Source organism: Eublepharis macularius, chromosome 1, assembly GCF_028583425.1.
Source record: "Eublepharis macularius isolate TG4126 chromosome 1, MPM_Emac_v1.0, whole genome shotgun sequence".
NCBI lineage: Eukaryota > Metazoa > Chordata > Lepidosauria > Squamata > Eublepharidae > Eublepharis > Eublepharis macularius.
The window spans coordinates 74767092-74786028 of NC_072790.1; positions in this window are offsets into that span (position 1 = coordinate 74767092).

Here is an 18937-nt window from a genome sequence, read left to right on the forward strand (position 1 = left end):
ATGCCAACAGTCCCCCAACATTCAGGAGCAGCTTTGGGGAAGAGGATGCATAGCAAGATCTGTTTGGTGAGTGATGCTTGGATCATAGCTCTTAGGATCCAAGCCTCTTGCTAAAAGAAAATCTTAACATCAGATGCACATCTGTTTTAAAATTGTGCCTTTCAATCCTATTTTGGATGAGAGAAGCTCATATATAGTTCTCTTGTGAACAACATAAGAAAACTCTGCTTTGATTGACCTGCTTTCATGGACATAAGAAAGTGCAAGCAACAATCCAGAAGAACTGTCAGACATCATGGGTTCTTGTCTCATCATAAAGCAATGCAGACATTTTCACGTATGAGGATGAAAGTGGCTTTTTCTTCATTTGCTTTGTGCATAATCAAGAATGGAACTAGTACAATCTCAGGTACTATATTTGCCCATGTGAATACAAACCACTTCCTATTACCAAAATATTGTGCAGAACATAAATGTGTAAAGGACATGCAAGGGAATGTGAGAGAAAGACATTCACATTCTTCTCTTTAAACGTCTATCTGCTTTCACTCCTGGGTGAACAATTAATATTTTAACATAATTGGCACAAAGCTGATTTAACCTGTGAAAACAACCTTCAGTTAAATCTCTTGACATTGTATTCTGTCTGATTCACAGCCCAGGGAGAAAAATAATAATAAGATAAAATAATGAGCTAAAAATAATAAATGTTAGTTTTTAAGGTGGCACTAGACTTGTTTATTTTGCAAAACAATCACATCGGTTAACCTAGAAACTAAATATGAGAGTCTACTTGTATTCAATTAAACCTATCCAGATGCAGAACTTATTCAGTCCTCCCACCTGTCATTCATTTGCAGCCACCTCAAACATAATGGGAATGGCAGAATATTTTTTTCCCCAATCCATGAGGGTACTTTCTGTTTTTTCTCTTCCTGGGGTTCCTTTGTTCCTTAGATGATCTCTGGAGTTTGTTTGCCGTGGATTGCCCTTACATGGAGTGTCTGCATTCACTTCTTTTTTCCATCACATGTGTTTTGACAAGACATGTGGTCGCAATGATATTTCCCTTGCGCATAACCTAGAACAACCCGTCTCTAACAGACAGACTACTTGACTAAGCTTACCCAGTTTCTGTTGGTCTGTTCTGGGTGCCATGTACACCGTCTGTTTTCTTTTCTCCAGATATTCTTCAACACATAAATATGTGAAAATAAAACACACAGAGCCGTGGGAAGAAGGATACCAGAAATGACATTAATGAAACAAAGAAGAAAGTGTTGGGATATCAACCACATTTGGCAAAGTGTAAGATCATACACACCTTTGGTGAGCTCTCCCACTTCTGTAAAGCATTTGGCTTATTGCAGAAGGAGCTTCTGGCCAGAACAAATGGGAGCCATTCTTTGCAGACAAACATTTTGGTTGACTAAGGCAATTTATGAAGCCAAAGGAATCTAAACATGCTTTTTTTTTTGCAGTGTTTTTTATCCTGTATTTCATTCAAAATTGGCTCCTAAAGCAGTTCACATTCATCAAAATCTAATTCAAATTGCAACTGAAATTATATACAAACATTCTTTCTGGAGGAGGGATTCAGCTGCAGTTGAGCCTAGGAATAAGAGGAAGGTGCATGGCTGTTTCTTGATGTGTCTCTGTTGGCTTCAAAGAGCAATTCCGAATTCCCCAGAATTCAGAATATTTTGTTTCTTTGATGGTACATTTGGTACTTACCTGCTTGATGTTTGATGGTTTTCTGATGTTTGATGATTTTCTGATGGTATATATTCCAAATATTGAATTATATGTTTATATGACTGACTTAGGACTCAATCATTATTTGCTGCAATATAGAACCATCACCATCTCACTAAATATGTATTAAAAATTATATTAAAATACTAGCTTGATACCCGTGCTTTGCTATGGTATTTAACTACTTTAAATCCACTTATAATAATTCTGAGTATGTAGTTTTTTTTTTTTTAGTTGGCAACCCTAGTGAACTTTTAGGGGAAGACTGGGATGTGCATTTTACCTCAGGATGCACTCAATGACTCCCAATAGCAACTGCATACTGTTTAGAATATGAGGGGTGAGGACCAATCAGGCTGCATACGCAAATGACTTCTGTGTTCCAGCTGTCTTGGGGGGGAGGGGGGGATGAAGCGTACAATGTTGTGAGCCCCAATCAGCCCGCATATGCAAATGACCTTGAAAGGCAGGCCCAGTCAGGGAAGAGTGGCCAAGTTGGCAGTGGGCGAGGGCGCAAGCAGGCAATAGCCTGCCAGCCACACAGGGAATCTGTATCCCTTTAGGAAAACACATTTTACCCCCTTAGGGAGTGAATTTCTTAAAATCCCTTCTTAGTGGGTGTTTACATCATGAAAGGAATGTCCTCCCCAAATTTCATGTTTCTGGGTCCAGGAGTTTGGGCTGGGCGTTGATTAGTCAGTTAGGACACTTGTCTTTATATACATAAACTTGCTTGATGCCGTGTTAATACCTTTATTAATAGCTAAGATCTTTAAATCTCTCATTGTTTGGATAAGTCCAATGAATAAATCCACTAGCCTTCTCTTCTTCACTTGTGAGATTTCCTCCTATTTGGGGTTGAAACAATTTTTTTTTAAAGGAGATGTGGTTTTATATTTCAGAAGATCCTTCTGGGGTTCCTATGAACAAGGTATAGTGGCCAATTAGAGCAAACTCTTTAACACTGAGACTAAAGGTTTTTTTTAAAAAACCCTATAACAATTAAAGTACCTTCTATCATTATAAAAATGGCTCTCTAGAAAAATACAAGTAAAATGAGCCCTCTAAACAAAGCACTGAGTGTGCATGTGCTTTTTTTTAAAAAAAGGTGTATATTTATTAACACATGGAAACTAAATGTAACATTTTTGTTGAGTTAATAAGGCTACAATAATCTTTTCATCCCTTTTATTAACATATGTCAGCACAAGCATTGGTGGGAAGGCCCTGAAATATAATTAGAGGGACTTTTTGTTGCACATTATATTAGTTTATGTAAATATTTGAACAGTGTTAAGTTGCATGAAATTCAACTAAGGCAGAGTAATATGATGACTGCCTGTCTTTCTTGTTTAAAATGACTAACATGTTATTGGTTAAAATTAGATGCCAACACTCAGACTGTGACATGTAAACTGGGTCAAGCATATGGTGGGTGGGGAGACAGCTTTATGGGAAGTCCTGATTTCAACTTTGCACTGTATTACTGTGCAAGTTTTTTAGTCCCAGTTGTTATGGTAGAAATGCCATTAGAGTGGTTTCCTCTGTGTGCGAGATAGACGAATGCCTATTTGTCTTGCTGTACACCATTGTTTGTCCAGGACCTGAAAGACTCAGGGTCAAATCCCCACTGTTCTATGAAGATTGGTGGGTGACCTTGGATCAGTCTCTCTCTCTCTCTCTCTCTCTCTCTCTTTCTTTTAGCCTAACCTAACTAAAAGGGTTGTGAATGGTCAAAATGTAGGAAGGAAAGACTATATGCTGCCCTGATGTCCTTGGTGGAAAGGCAGGATTAAAATGTATTGAATAAATAATAAATATAAATTATTTTTCACCAAGCCTATGTCAATAGAATTACTTACTTCTTGGGCCAAAAGCACAGATGTTTCATCTTCCAGAAACTGTACCCTTGCAAAAGCAGAATACATATCACAGTCATTAGCTTAAAAATAATAGCGTAAACATCAAAAGTCCTCTTTGTGGCTTAACTTTCACGAGCTTAGTTCAGTATGTCATGTTTTTCTCCTGGCTGTTCTGCTCCATCAATACTGTATCCCTTCAAAGGCATTGATAATAGACACCTGGGCTTAATTAAATGGGCAAAACATTTCTCACTTAGTTCTTGTTTCAGCACTTTGGGTGGTCTTTTTTTTTTTAACATTCCTGGAAAAGACTTCATTTACTGAATGTGATGTTTTATAGCTATAGAGCACTGTGCCCTGACCTAGATAGCCCGGGCAAGCCAAGTCTCATCAGATCTCGGAAGCTAAGTATGGTCAGCCTTGGTTAGTAACTGGATGGGAGACCTCCAGCAAAGACCACGGTTGCAGAGGCAGGCAATGGCAAACCACCTGTTAGCCTCTTGCCTTGAAAACCCCAGCAGGGGCCGCCATAAATCAGTACCACTTGGCAGCATTCCACCACCACCATGGAACACTGAAACATCAGTTGAACTGTGTGTTCAGTTTATCAGAACATGCAATGTAGATACAATAAACAAACTGCATCATGGAACAGCTTTATCTGGACAGGCTGCTTTCCCATTTCTAAACAGACAAATGAACAGCTGTCCACTCAGCAAGTGAATGATCACCTTTATATCCAGTATTTCTTGGGAGAGCTGTAATTGGCCATTGCATCTTGTTGGACTATGAGATCTCCTGCAGTTTATTGTAGCCTTATTAATTCAACAAAAATGTTACATTTAGTTTCCATGTGTTAATAAATATACATCTTTTTTTTAAAAGCGCACGCTCAGTGCTTTGTTTAGAGGGCTCATCTTTGTATCTTTCTAGAGAGCCATTTTTATAATGATAGAAGGTACTTCAATTGTTATAGGGTGTTTTTTTTAAGATTTTTAAAAAAATTTAAATTCCCTTCTCTTTCCACATTCAGAAAAATCCAACAATTGTTTCTAATGGGAAATGCAATTCAGCGCTTTTGGGTGCCCTGGGGGGCATTTTTGGACCAAATTTTACCAAATTTTCTGGGAACCTACTATTGACTGTCCTCTAATGCCCCCTCAAGGTTCATGAAGATTGAACTTTGAGGGACCATTTTATGGCCCCCCAAAGAAGGTGTCCTCAGCTACCTCTAATCTCCATTATTCCCTATGGGGAAAATGATGAGCGCTATCCAGGGGGGTAGGGGTGGCATTTTGCAAAAGAAATCTTCAAAATTTTCAGGAGCTTCCCAAGTTTCATGAAGATTGGACCCTGGAGGAACAGGGAAGAAACCCACGCCATTCCCTACACGGGATCAACTGCTGTGTGACTGAAGGGTGTGAGTGAACAGGAAAATAACAGGGGAAACACGTGTAAGTGCAATCACATGTTCTCCACATGTAATTTGGGTGTTGCATGGCTGCAGCCACAGAGGAGTGTTGCATGGCTGCAGTCACAAAGGAGTTACCAGTGCCAGCACATGCTATCCCAACCCACAGTCATGCTCTCTCCTCTGCCTGAAGTAGTAAAGTATGGACAAGTCTGTAGACAGCCCAGACATGGGGTTCGGGAATCCCCCCCATCCCACCCCCTCTGAGGCAGCTCTCTCAAGCACAGGTCCCAGAGTATTCATCTCTTTGGCAAGCATGGGCCTTAGTGCCACAAGGGCAGGCCCCCTGCTGCAGCCATACTCAACCACAGAGGCCAGCATTTGGGGGGGAGATGCTACCCCATGTGCAAGGGGAGCTGGAAGGAGGGTGCTAACAAGCAAACTGTAGCAGCCAGCTCCCCAGAAACTTCTTACCTCTCAGTGCATCCTTGCCCCCTCCTCAAGTCAAGACTCTGTTGGGGAACTTGGATGGGACATGTTAGTCAGACATTTCAAACTTAGCTTTCCTTCCACATGTGATAGCAAGGAGCTCACCAAATCTCACAGTGTCCCCTCTGTGTGCTTTCCTCACCACCATGTGCAGCCTCTCTCACCTCATGCTCTAAGTCCCCATGGCAGAGAGCTCTCAGGCAGAGCTTACCTAAGTTAATAGGAGGCCATAACCTTCAGAGGTTATGTAGGGTGGAGAGGATGTGATTGGGTGCTGGCGAGAGGACTCAGCCTCTGTGGGGGCATGAGCAGATTGGTTGCGCATCTAGTTGGCATCCTGTGTTCCTCTGAGCAGGACTGACCAGGCAGGGAGGGGGGTTGACTCTTCCTGTACAATGAGCACCTATGGGCTATGCCACCTTTTTTCACAGTGTAACTTTCCATCGCTGCAAAGGGCGTTTCTGAGTCTGAAACGGCTTAGGGAACTGACTAACTCATGTCCTGCCCCTGCCACTCCTTCCAGCTCACTGGCGCAAGGCTATATGCTGAGATGCGTCTTTGTTGCCAGCCCTTACCATTTCTACCTGCGCACTGAATGTACGAAGACTTTTGTAGGAGAAACTGTGAAGCAGGTCTCATGAAATTGGGCCCCAGCAGTTTGGAAGTAAAAGCTCCTCTCCCTGTATTGTCTCACACATGGAATGCAATCACTGACCATTAATGTAATCTGGATGCTATGCTCTGTGACTGTTTGGGATCCCTGATTCAAATCTCTCCATGCCAGTCTGAATATGCAAGTTCATATGTTTGCAAGGCTGTGGTAACACCTGTGCCTGGCCATGGCAGCTGAGCCCTGGAGGGAAACCCGGGCAGAATGGCATCTGGACATCATGTCATTGTAAGTGGGGGTTACCATGGAGTTAGGGCAAGATATACCATCACGACTCCTAGTCAGCTTCCTATGCATTTTCGGCGCACACACACCACATAGAAATAAGCTGTAAGTGGCAACTAACAAAAACATATATTAGAATTTAATATACCCACACACATTCAGGAGTCCAAATACTCAAAAATTCTTATTCTCAAGGGGAACCACCCTTTCTTTTCTATAATGCTGTACAAAGGCTTCCCAATTAATTTCTGCTATAATAAGTAAGTCTACTGGAGTTATAGGAACAGTGATCACCAAATGCCACAAGTGACAATTACATCATGTTCGTCAAGAAAATACTTTCTATGAAAGCTGGTCTTCATACCACAGTTGTCATGTAAATAATCTTGTAAGCAGTCTCTCAGTCAGCACCACATTTACTGTCACCACTAATGACACTGTACTGTTTGAACACAATTACTCACCATCACAATTTCTGCCAATAATACTTCTGAAATTCATGTAGTGCTATAATTACCAATGAGCTGTGGTTCACATTTCCCTTGCTTCCTGCTTTTCATTGTACCCATATTTTCTGAATCACTCAAAAATGGTTTTAAAATACCGTTAGCATTAAAAACACGGTTGAGTTGAGATAGCAAGATTTTGATGGAGATCCTTGTCCAAAAATATTCATAAGTTAGCTATATGGACTTAACTCGAAAGAAAAAATAAGCGTCATGTGGCTGTGAAACGGGACTATTAAGAGATGTTCAGAAGAAGGAGAATCTTAACGTTACAATGCAATATGTGTTAGAGCTCGCTATTCCGCAACCATCTCCATTACTATTAACTTAATACATGACATGTTCTGGTACAATTACCCTTCACTGAAGACCATACAACCCTCCCCAGCATTTATATTATGTTTCACATTATTTCAGTAATCTCTATGACAGAAAAGCTGATATACTTGCTGCAGAATAAAACACATTAAGGACAAAATTCAATTGCCAATAAAATCAATATGAATTTTCCTTCATGGTGGAAAAGGAACAAGACACTATTTATTTCTATACTTTAAAAATATAAGATTGGCTCTAAATCTTGGCTCTGTGAGTGGAAGGGCACAACAGCAATTTTCTCCAGCCCCTCCTCACAGCACATTCTCCATAGAGCATCCCATCTCATAGCCTAGTGTTACTAACAGCAACAGAAAAGGAAAGTCAGAAGGATCCATTTCATGAATGGAACTTCTTTATGATCTAACTCATAGGTTTCATTACACCTAGTTAGTAAGTTATTCGTAAGTTAGTAATTACAAACGTCCATTGAAAATGATAGTGTCAGGCTATGGATGACAGGATATGGTAGACAGGTCCCTGCACCATTGCAACAAGAAGTCCAAGCTCTTGGTTAAATGGTTTTATTCAGAAATCCAATCTTTCCATATACATTTCCATAGAGTTACTCAGAGGCAAGAAAGCATTTCAGCAGTACATACTTCATTGAAAGGAATAGAGACTTGAGGAAAGTACAACTCTAAATACCCACTCATTCCCCCCCTCCTAGCTAGACCACAGGTTTGCGCGGGAAAGGGTCTGGGAGTGCATGAAAGTAAACTGTAACAAGGTCACTTTTGTGAGTTTCAAAGAAACAAGATAACACAGCCGGGTCCTCAGACTGTTAGAGAAATAAAAATGTTGGTTAGAGCATTTGCAAAATGAAAACAAGGTTCAGAATTAGCAATGGTTCAACACATAGAACAATGTTATGGATGTAGGGGTACAGACATGACAGATAGCATTGATGTTAGTTGTCACTAACTTGCCTTAATGGTTTGAAAGGTAACCATTAACTTTAGCAGCAGTCTTTAGCTGCCCGCCCCCCTGATCCAGGCCAGGTGAAGGGCCAGGCATAGTCACCTTCTCCTCGCCTGATACCGGCTGGGTGAAGGGCAACAGGCATTGCTACCTGCTCCACTCCTGATCCCTGCTGGATGAATTTGGGGGTGGGCATTACCTCCTGCTCTGTGCCTGATCTAGGCTGGGTGAAGGGGGGTGGGCATTACCTCATGCTACACTCTTGATCCTGGCTGGGTGAAGGGGGGCAGACATTGCCACCTGCTCCTCATATCAGCTGGGTGAAGGTGGAGGGCAGGCATTGCCACCTGCGCGTACGATCCCAGCTGGGTGAAGGCAGGGGTGGGCATTGCCACCTGCTCAGCTCCTCATCTCGGCCAGGTGAAGGGGGGAACAGTTATTTATTTTATTTTATTTTTAATTTATGTCATTTATAGTCCGCCTTTCTCACTGAGACTCAAGGAGGATTACATAGCATGAGATTAGTACAATCAATATCGAGGATATTTCCACAACAATGTCACAGGATTTTACAAAGACGCAACATTAGCAAGGATCCAATACAGTTGAAGAATTGCTGAAACAGAACATATTCAATTCTAGGACTGACATTAGATAACATGAAGCACAGGTAATATAGGAGCATATATTCGAGCAACAGATAATATGCAAGGCAACATAGTGGTGAAGTCTATGGTCCCTAACTCATTAGCGAAGCATTTGAGACCCCCTCCTACCTGAGTAAAAAGCCTTTTTGAATAATTCAGTTTTACATTGTTTGCGGAAAGCCAGGAGAGTGGGGGCTCTCCTGACCTCCTTAGAGAGGTCGTTCCATAAGGTAGGGGCCACCACAGAGAAAGCCCGTGTGTGGGCTGCTGTTGATTTCGCCCAGCATATTGGTAAGACACAATACAAAAAATAACCTTGAAAACCATTACCTTTTTGCAGTGTTTTATAAATGTGCATGTGCACATCAGTAATATTGGGGGAGGGGGGAGACCTGAAGTTGTACAGTGCTCTGCACAAAATTTAAAAATTAAAAAAATTGAGAATTTCTGATTCTTTGGTTCTCTTGGGAATAAATTGAATTCTAAAAGCCCCTTCCACAGGATGAAGCTAATTTCAGATGCATCACTGTTCCAGTCAGAACCCCAACAGCTTCCAAAAGCCTTCTTAAGAAGATGTTTTTTTCAACTGCTCCTACATATGAAGATGCCATATATTGAGTGAGAATATTGGTCTGTTTGGTTTTGTCTTGTCTACTCTGCTGGAGGGTGTTCATGATCTGAGACAGGGAAAGATTTTTTTGTAACACCTGAGATCCTTTGATAGAAGTACCAGGGATTAAACATGGGATCTTCTGCATGCCAACCATATGCTCAATCACTGAGCCACTACCCCTCCCTGAAAGACCATGTGTTCTGATGCACGTCCTCTGTCAAACTATTCAACAACTGCATGGTCCCAGCCAACTAGAAAAGCTCACTTTAGCTCAATCTCCTGCCAAGATAATCAATACTGGAACCCCTTACTATGGTGCCTTGTACCACAGTAATTGTTTGTGAACTTGGCATGTACATGCCGGAAAGCTTGAAAACCTTTAAGGTTGTTACCATCTACTGAGCTCAGGTAATCTATCTAAATACTTGGATATATTTGTATTTAAATTTGCCTTTGGGTAATCTTGATGTGAAGCCAAGTCAATGGTTTTAATCATTTTAAATTTAAGTAATTAGAAACTTAATCATTGTTCAGTCAAGACATGAATCACTGGCCTCTTTTGAAAATTACTAGGGTAATTTAGGGCTAACAAAAACAGTTACCTTTGTGTTGCAAGGAAAGAATTAAGTACGGAAAATCTTTACCCTGTTTTCGACATCTTTTTGCAATATTCAAATATTTTTGTGCCTTTATACAAAGTTTTGACGTAACAAACCACTGCCCTCTTCCAGTTTCATATTGTTCTAATTCCTTTTGAGGCCTTTGCCATATGGCAATCCATTTCCCCCTGTCTGTATCCCTTGAATCCAGTTGGCCCCATCTAACCTCAAGGGTTTCACTGCACTCATACAATGGCTTCCAGATTTCCCATCAGCTGGGAAGCAGTTTTTGAAAGGCATGCTGATTTGAATGCTCCCATTCAACTGGCAGGATCATGGACCAGGTGAATGAAATTATGAGTAACCTTTTGGAGGAGGTACATTTTTTTAAAAAGCATACATTTCAATCCAGTGATAATTTTTTACCAGCAAAGGGAGAGTTGGTCTTTGCTGATTCCCTCTTCTCCCTGTAGACCCCATTTCTCCCTTCATGCTGTTCCTGATGAAACCCTGGCCACCAGAATAAGTGATTTGGGGGACTTAAAGGGCTTCAGAGGAAGGAAGGAGATGGGAAGATCCCATTCCACAGACAAAACTACATTCTGTTAGAGGTAGGGCTGCTAGGACTCTCAGATTAATGGGAGACCACCGTCTGAAAACCCTCTTCCCCCACCACTGCTTGGTCAAAGCGGTCATCCAGTTAACTCAAAGCAGATGACAATAACATCTCTGCAATCAGTTAGAAAGAGGTAGATTCAAACCCGTAATCTAGCCATTTCAGCGTCTGTGAAGATGACCAAACAGCACTGGGCTGCATAGCCCTGCCTTGACTTCTCTATGCTAGATTTTTGGTGGAGTTAATCTATTACTAGACATAGAAGTTCTTTTTCTTTTGAAGCCCCCCAGTGCTACAGTAGGAGAATGAAGAGCAGCAGGCTGCATAGCCCTGAGTTCTAAGAGAGGTGCATCTCCATCCACAGAAATTTCAGGCACAAGGAAATGGCCGCAGGACCAGCATTTATCCATAAATCTGCTTGCAAATATTGGAGACATAGGGGCAATCCTAAGCAGGTTACTCAGTGGGACTTGCTCCCAGGAAAGTGTCTTTTGATTTGCAGCCCTTTCCACACTGTCTATAAATAGTGTGAGACTCATGGAAGGCTGCCGGCTTTCTCACGAGATTTTTGACGCCATCTGTTTACAAAACGCCACAAACGGTGATTTATGGCGTTTTGTGGTCGGATGGTGTTAAAAATCGCACGAGGAAGCCGGCAGCATTTGTGAGTCTTGCGCTATTTATAGACAGTGTGGAAACAACCTTAGTCCTTTGAGGAGGGAGTCAAGTCCCCCTAAACTTTTCACTCATGCTGAGGGGATAGGGTTGTAAGCTTTCAGGATTCCTATTGGTCACTCCAGAGAATGATCTGAGGGTACCAAATATTACTAGTGTAAGCAGGTCTTTGTCTTTCATTCTTTGGATGGCAGACTGGAAACCATATTCACCAGGTCTTCACCAAGCATGCTTCCTCAAGGGTATTTTATATGAACTTGTTTGTACTTGAGTAAAATAAAATAAAATAAAATAAAATAGATGTGTATTACAACTGGGGGAAAGTTTAAGCCTCCATTCATGTGTATTTTTAAAGGGGCAACTGATCTAATGCAGCACTTTGTATCTGAGAGTTCATATCCAAGTATAAACTAATCTGCATAAAACAAACCTGACTGCCTGGCTCAACACTGATCCCACTGGACCACACCTCCTCTGACTTCACTGAAGTTTTCCAATCTTTTTGATTGTTTCCAAACTCCAGACTTAACCAAGTATTATTATCCAGCAAATTAAATATGTGCCAAGTGGACTTCAATTAAAATTTAAAAACATGTTAACAAATAGCTGTTAATGAGCTCAGCACATTCACCAAAGGGAAATGCTACGCTTCTAGACATTTAATTGTGTTGTAATTCATGTTATTGTCAGGTGTGCAAATCAGGAATGTAAATCAGGTGTGTAAATGGAAGACTTGGCTCTGCAGGTCAGTTCTGACGTCTGGCTGCAATTAGAAGTTTTTCTGGCCTTGGGAAACACCAGTTAGCTCACCAAGTACAGCTAGCAAGATGAGGCATCTTGAGATCTCAGCATGCTAACAACATAATCTTAATGAGGAGAAATGAAATAAATGAGATGAAGACACTGATCCTAAAATGTTCCATTCCTCCTCTGCCAACCTCACTTAAATGGTTTAAAGAAAATTAGTGAATGCAATATGATGATAAAATGTTATGTTTATTTATCCTATAATCTGGCTGCAATAAATTAAGTGGTTCCAACATAATTCACAATTTCCATAGATTATGGATAAAGCAAAAATCATGATAATAGGAAATTAAGTAGTAGGTCAAGAGGACAGTTACAGAGACTCAACATAGGACATCCAGTTTTAGATTATCCTTATTTTTTAGTCACCATGTATTGATATTTTTTTACTCTGCATCATGTTCCATATTGTTTTATATGACAATATGAAAACAGTGGCTTTCTGAGAAGGTAAGGCATTGCTTGGAGAAGGAAAGGCAGTAAAAATCACTTTTGCAAATTTGGGTCCAACCTCTTATCCATAATCCATTAAAATCCATGTACTCAAGTATACCTGTGTGTGGACTGTAGCCAGTATGTTGAAATATCAGTGAAATCTGTAGCACTACTTCCAAAACAAGATTATTAGAACAGGGTTTCAGGATCTCATAATGGATTATATTGCTCTCTTTTTCAGCCACCCGGAAGTCATTCCATACTGAGCTTTGGAGAAGTTTATTTTTAAGTATGGAAACTAATGTTTGTGTATGTGCATTTTGGCACCATGACTGAGAAGGCCCTTTCTCAAACTGCCAAACAGATTCAGATGGTGAGAATACCTGAAGCAAAGCCTCCATAAGTGACCAAAGTGGATGGGTAGATGACAAGATGTCCTTAAAATATGTGAGAGAATGGTCCTTAAGGTATGCTGGCCCCAAGCTGTACAGGGCTTTAAAGGTCAATACCAACACTTGGAAGCAAATTGGGAGCCAGTGTAGATAAAACAAGACTGGAGTGACTTCGGTCAACATTCTGACGGCAGCATTCTGTACCAACTGTAGCTTCTAGACAGTCTTCAAGGGCAGCCCCTAAGAGTATATTGCAGTAATCTAGTCTAGATGTTTCCAGGGCATGTGCCACAGCAGCAAGATCTTTTCCTTCAGGAGAATAGGAGGTCTTGTCCAGGAGGATCCCAAGCTGTTCCTTTAGGGTAAGCATAACCCTATCCAGAAAGAGGATATTTCCTAGATAAGATCCTGCTTCTCCACCGCGACGTACCAGCCACAGTTGATAAGGTAAGTGAACTAGAGGCCCCTTGGCTGTCTTTGGGACCTATATTTGATCATTTCAGCCCTCTTTTCGGGGAAGAGGTGGACAGGATTCTGCAGGTGGTACGGCCTACCACATGCCCCTTGGACCCGTGCCCGTCATGGCTGGTGAAAGCCAGTGTTGATGGACTACGGGATTCCCTGGAGGCGATTATAAATCTATCCTTGAGCTCCGGGGTTTTTCCTAAGGAACTGAAGGAAGCTGTAGTATGGCCTCTTCTGAAGAAATCCTCATAAGATCTTGCCGACCTGCTCAATTACTGACCGGTTTCTAACCTCCCATTCTTGGGTAAGGTGATTGAGCGGGCGGCAGAGAAGCAACTGCAGAATTTCCTGAATGAGACCTTGGCCCTAGATCTCTTCCAGTCCAGTTTCCGCCCGGGACATGGGGTCAAGACACTGCTGGTCACCCTCACAGACGATCTCCACAGACATCTGGATCAGGGCAGATCAGCACTACTGATCTTACTGGATCTGTCAGCAGCGTTTGATACGGTCGATTACGAGCTCTTGACCCACCACCTTGCTGATGTGGGGATTCAGGGGACAGCACTGTAGTGGCTGGTCTCCTTTCTCCATGATCGGGGACAGAGGGTGGCACTTATCATCTCGTAGGCCACTAGTGTGTGGTGTGCCACAGGGAGTGATACTCTCTCCATTATTATTTAATATCTATATGTGCCCCCTCGCCCGGCTGGTGCAGAGTTTCAGGCTTGGGTGTCACCAATATGCAGATGACACCCAGCTTTATCTGTTGATGGACGGGTGGCCTGGATCGGCCCCTGATGTCCTGGAGTGTGCTTTTGAAGCTGTGGCTGGTTGGTTGAGGCAAAGTCGGCTGAAATTGAATCCCACGAAGACGGAGATCCTGTACCTGAGTTGTGGGGGGGGGGGGTGGCTGTGGGACCCCGGCTTCCTACACTTGATGGGGCAGTGCTTACACTGGCCCCGAGAGTGAGCCTGGGGGTGATTCTGGATTCCTCCTTGAAGATGGAGGACCAGATCACTGCAGTTGCCAGGTCTTCCAGACAATTTGCCCCCTATTTATCTTCCCGCGACTTGGCTACAGTGGTCCAAGCAACGGTCACCTCTAGGCTGGACTACTGTAAAGCGCTCTACGCTGGGCTTCCCATGGGCCTGATCCGGCGGTTACAGCTGGTACAGAATGCAGCAGCGCAGGTCATTGCTGGAGCACCGGTGTGGGAGCATATCACTCCGGTGCTACGCCAGCTGCATTGGTTGCCAGTGGAGTACCGAATCAGGTTCAAGGTTTTGGTGTTAACCTACAAAGCCCTATGCGGACTGGGACCGACGTATCTACGGGACCACCTCTCACCATATGAGCCCCGGAGGACTCTTCGGTCAGGCAGGAAGCATCTTTTAAGGGTCCCTGGCCCTAGGAAAGCCCGCCTGACATCGACCAAGGCCAGGGCTTTTTCGGTCCTGGCCCCGGCCTGGTGGAATGCTCTGTCTTGTGAGACCAGGGCCCAGCAAGATTTGTTAGCATTTCGCCGGGCCTGTAAGACAGAGCTATTCCACCAGGCATATGGCTGACGTTGGGTGGTGCTCCCCCTCCCTCTGTGGAGGGGAGGATCAAACTATATGCCCTCCTATGCGGATGAAGATGTTATTATTATTGTACACACTTAATACTGTACATAGTTGCTCTGGAAAAACTGCTGTATGGAACATCAAATCTCAATTATGTGCTGCTTTTATCTATTTGTATGTAAATATATGGCATTTATATACATAGCTGTAATTTTAATGATTAGATATAGTGTTTTTAATGTTTTTAATGGTATTAACATTTGTATTTTTGTTATCCACCCTGAGCTCGCAAAAGTGGGGAGGGCAGAATATAAATGTAATAAATTAAATTAAATTAAATTAAAAACCTTTCCCCCACCAGTAGCATATTTTTTGGTAGGGATTAAGTTTCAATTTGTTAGCCCTCATCCATTTCAAAACTATCTCCAGGCACCTGTTAATGGTTACCATGACCTCCCTGGTATCTGCTGAAAGCATGAGATAGAGTAGAATGTCATCCAAATAATGGTGGCAGCTCAGCCCAAATCCCTAGATGACATTTCTCAGCAGCTTTACATTGATGATTTAAAGCATAGAGGACAAGAAAGAACCTTACAGGATGCCATAGAGGCTTAGCAGCTGTCTCCCAGCACCACACTCTGAAACTTACCTTTGAGGCAGGACCAAAACCACCACAGAACAGTTCTATCCAGTCCCAACCCCAAAAGGTGGTCCATGATCAATGGTATCAAAAGCCACCCACCAAGATGGTCCAGAAGAATTAACAAAGTTGCACTCCCCTTGTACCTCTACCAGCGCAGGTCACCCGCCAGGGTGATCAAGGCCATTTTCAGTCCCATGACCACGCCTGAAACCAGATTGGAATGGATCCAAAGAATTAACTTCATTCATGAATTCCTAAAGTTGCATAGACATGATTCGTTCAATCACCTTGCTCAAGAATGGTACCTTTGTAACCTCCAAATACCTCATGCATTTCTGACAGTTAAAATAAATTAGATACACAGAAAGACAAATAGTTAAACTAAAAGAAATCAAAGGAGACGTGAGACAATCTTCCAGGTACTTACTAGGGAGTAAATTCCACTGAACTCAGTTAGGCTTAACCATACTTAAGAGCATCAGGCTTGTAATACGTACATGGCTTGTCTCTAGCAGATGAGGATTTCTGCACCGTTAAGTCTGAGGGAATGCTCTACATGAACATAAACAAAACTGATTTGTTCCACATTTTGGACTAGTACAATCTTTAGAAGTGAAAACTGCAGAGGTAAGATGATACAAGAAGCTGCCTTATACTGAGTCAGGCCAATTGTCCATGTAATGCAGGGATAGCTTACTCTGATTGCTGCTCTCCAGTCTTAGCCAGCCTTGCTACCTGAGCTCTTTAACTGTATATAAAATGATTGAACCATCTGGCATGAACTAATGGTATTGGCTGTACTCCTTCCCCAATAGTGGCCTCAAAGTACTTCAGAGATTTTTTTTCTCTCCAACAAGTGTTTCCTAAGAAACCCTGGGTTTCTTTTAGAATTTTTAAAAAAAACTTTCATTTCTCTTCCAGTTTTCAAAATAGTAAAGTAAGATGCTTAGAGGATCTAAAGCAGTATATGTTTTGCTGGATATCTTGATTACATGAGCCAAAAAAATGGTGAGGTATTTGATGGGGGTAATGGAGGTTTTGATTGTTAAAGTATTACAATCCCTTGTCCATATATTTAATAAGTTCTCCTCAAGGGCCAAATATTGTCTGGATCCAACACAGCAGGTATGACTCTCACCTTCCCTCTCTCACCGTAGCCCAAAAAGCCCCCCAAATAGGCTGCAATGGCAGAATGAAGTCACAGGTGCATGCAGACTACAGCTTTGATAAATTATAGACTGCAAGCTTTAACTTTGATCACGTTTTGCTTCAGATAATAGCATTATTATCACTATACTTACTGTACTTATTAATAATCACTCATATGACTAAGTGTACTTTAATGTGAGATGTAATATTCCCATTCACCTTTGTGCTCCATTCATAATTGTTTTTATTTTGCATTTTTATTGATAATAGTGGATAGAACAAATTCAAGAATACTACTAGGGTTCAGAACTGTTTAATTGAGGTTGATTTCTCGGATTGGAAGTAGACCTCCACCATTAATTGAATGAGGAACCACACACACAAACAGTCACTAGGCATACAGTTTCAGCCCACTTGTAGCTACTGGTACTATTTGGGGGGGGAAACAGGGACATGAATTTATTTGTCCGATTTCCCTTATTCCCCTATTCTCCAAACAAGTGATTAGTGCAATTGTTGAGTTTCTCAAATGACTAGCTTATGCAGACTCATGCCACTGCCCACCTACATACACATAGCTGGCTTCCGGATTAAGTCCAATGACACTGAAGCTCAAATGTAGAAACACAGTCTAAGCAATGATCTTAATCCAGACGAATCTGGAGTGCACAGAAGACTATGTGGCCACTGCTGCGAGCAGAGGAAAGGAAGTGCCTGTGTCATGTTCAATTGACCCTTCTCCAGGCATTCTCCCCATGCAAACATCTGATCATGAGTATTCTGATGGTCTTCTTTCTTAAGTCCTTTCAAAAAATTGTTAAACTTAGAAAGCTGAGACAGCACAAGCTATCAATGCCACTGCTTTTCCAGAGTATCTTCTACATTCTTCTGGAATAGCCTTCTTTCCTATTGATTTGCAAACACAAGTCAGAAACACTTTTTTTCAGAGAGACAGCCACACAAACGTAAGTATAAGGGCAGAATGCAGCCAATGTTAAGCGCTTTTAAGTTTAACAGATTTCAAAGGAAAACAAAGAAGCATGTTTCTTGATGAAGTCATTGAGACTTAGATGTGCATTGCCTTGTTGGGCTCTACCCTGAATGTCTTCAGGTAATTGATTCAATTAAAGATTTAGTCAGGGGTCAATTTTAATTTTATTCCATGGGACTCTGAGTTATTTATATAATTATTATTTTTACAAGCATCAGGGAATTAAAGACTGGGTTTAATTATAACAACTAGGGTGGTAGCTTTCGTATCTCAAATGTAAATCATCATATATCTCAAAAAGATGTCAATGTAGAGGAATTGGCAATCTACACTTTTAATTGCTTAATTAATTACTTCAAAGTAGATGATTCACCAACTAAAAATTCTTTAACAGTATGACTGCATGAATGTGCACACACATATTATAAGCTTGCCCACACATTAAAGACTTTTATACATAATTCCTTCCATTTCCTATAACTCAACAAGCTGACTTTTAAATTAATCATCTCCTACTTAATTAATACAATCAGATGCTAGCACCTACCATGATGGCCAATGTCAAGTTCAAGATGACATCACTTCTCAAATCAGTTGTTACTTTTTGTTTTTCCTCTGGGTTGAGTTGGACTTCAGCTTGCTAATAAGCAAAAACATTTCCAGTCATGTTCACATCAATCCTGTAATGGAACATACTGTTGAACAGTAAAGAAAATAGTAACCAAAGTAATTTTTATTTTAAAAATAAATTTGTCCACGACCACCACCACTGCTTTAAAGGAAGGTTCTTGAAGTTAATCCTTCGGGGGATTGGCTGATAAATTCTGGGTGGATTTTCAGTACAGAAATATTATTTATTACAGTTACATCGCTTGCCCAAAGTGGCTGCCTAATTGCTTGATACAGACTGAAACTATGATATGAGGTCACACATTGACATACTAAGGCTTTGCTCAATAAGATGCAAAGTACTTATAGTTTGAAGAATGCTGAGAGTTAGTGCGTGGCTTTTTGATGGAGATCGACAGGGCACATGTTTAAATTGAACAGGACATAAATTAAATTTAGAGGTGAAGGATAGTCAATAAAAGGCAACAATTTTAATAAATGCTTATACAAATAATT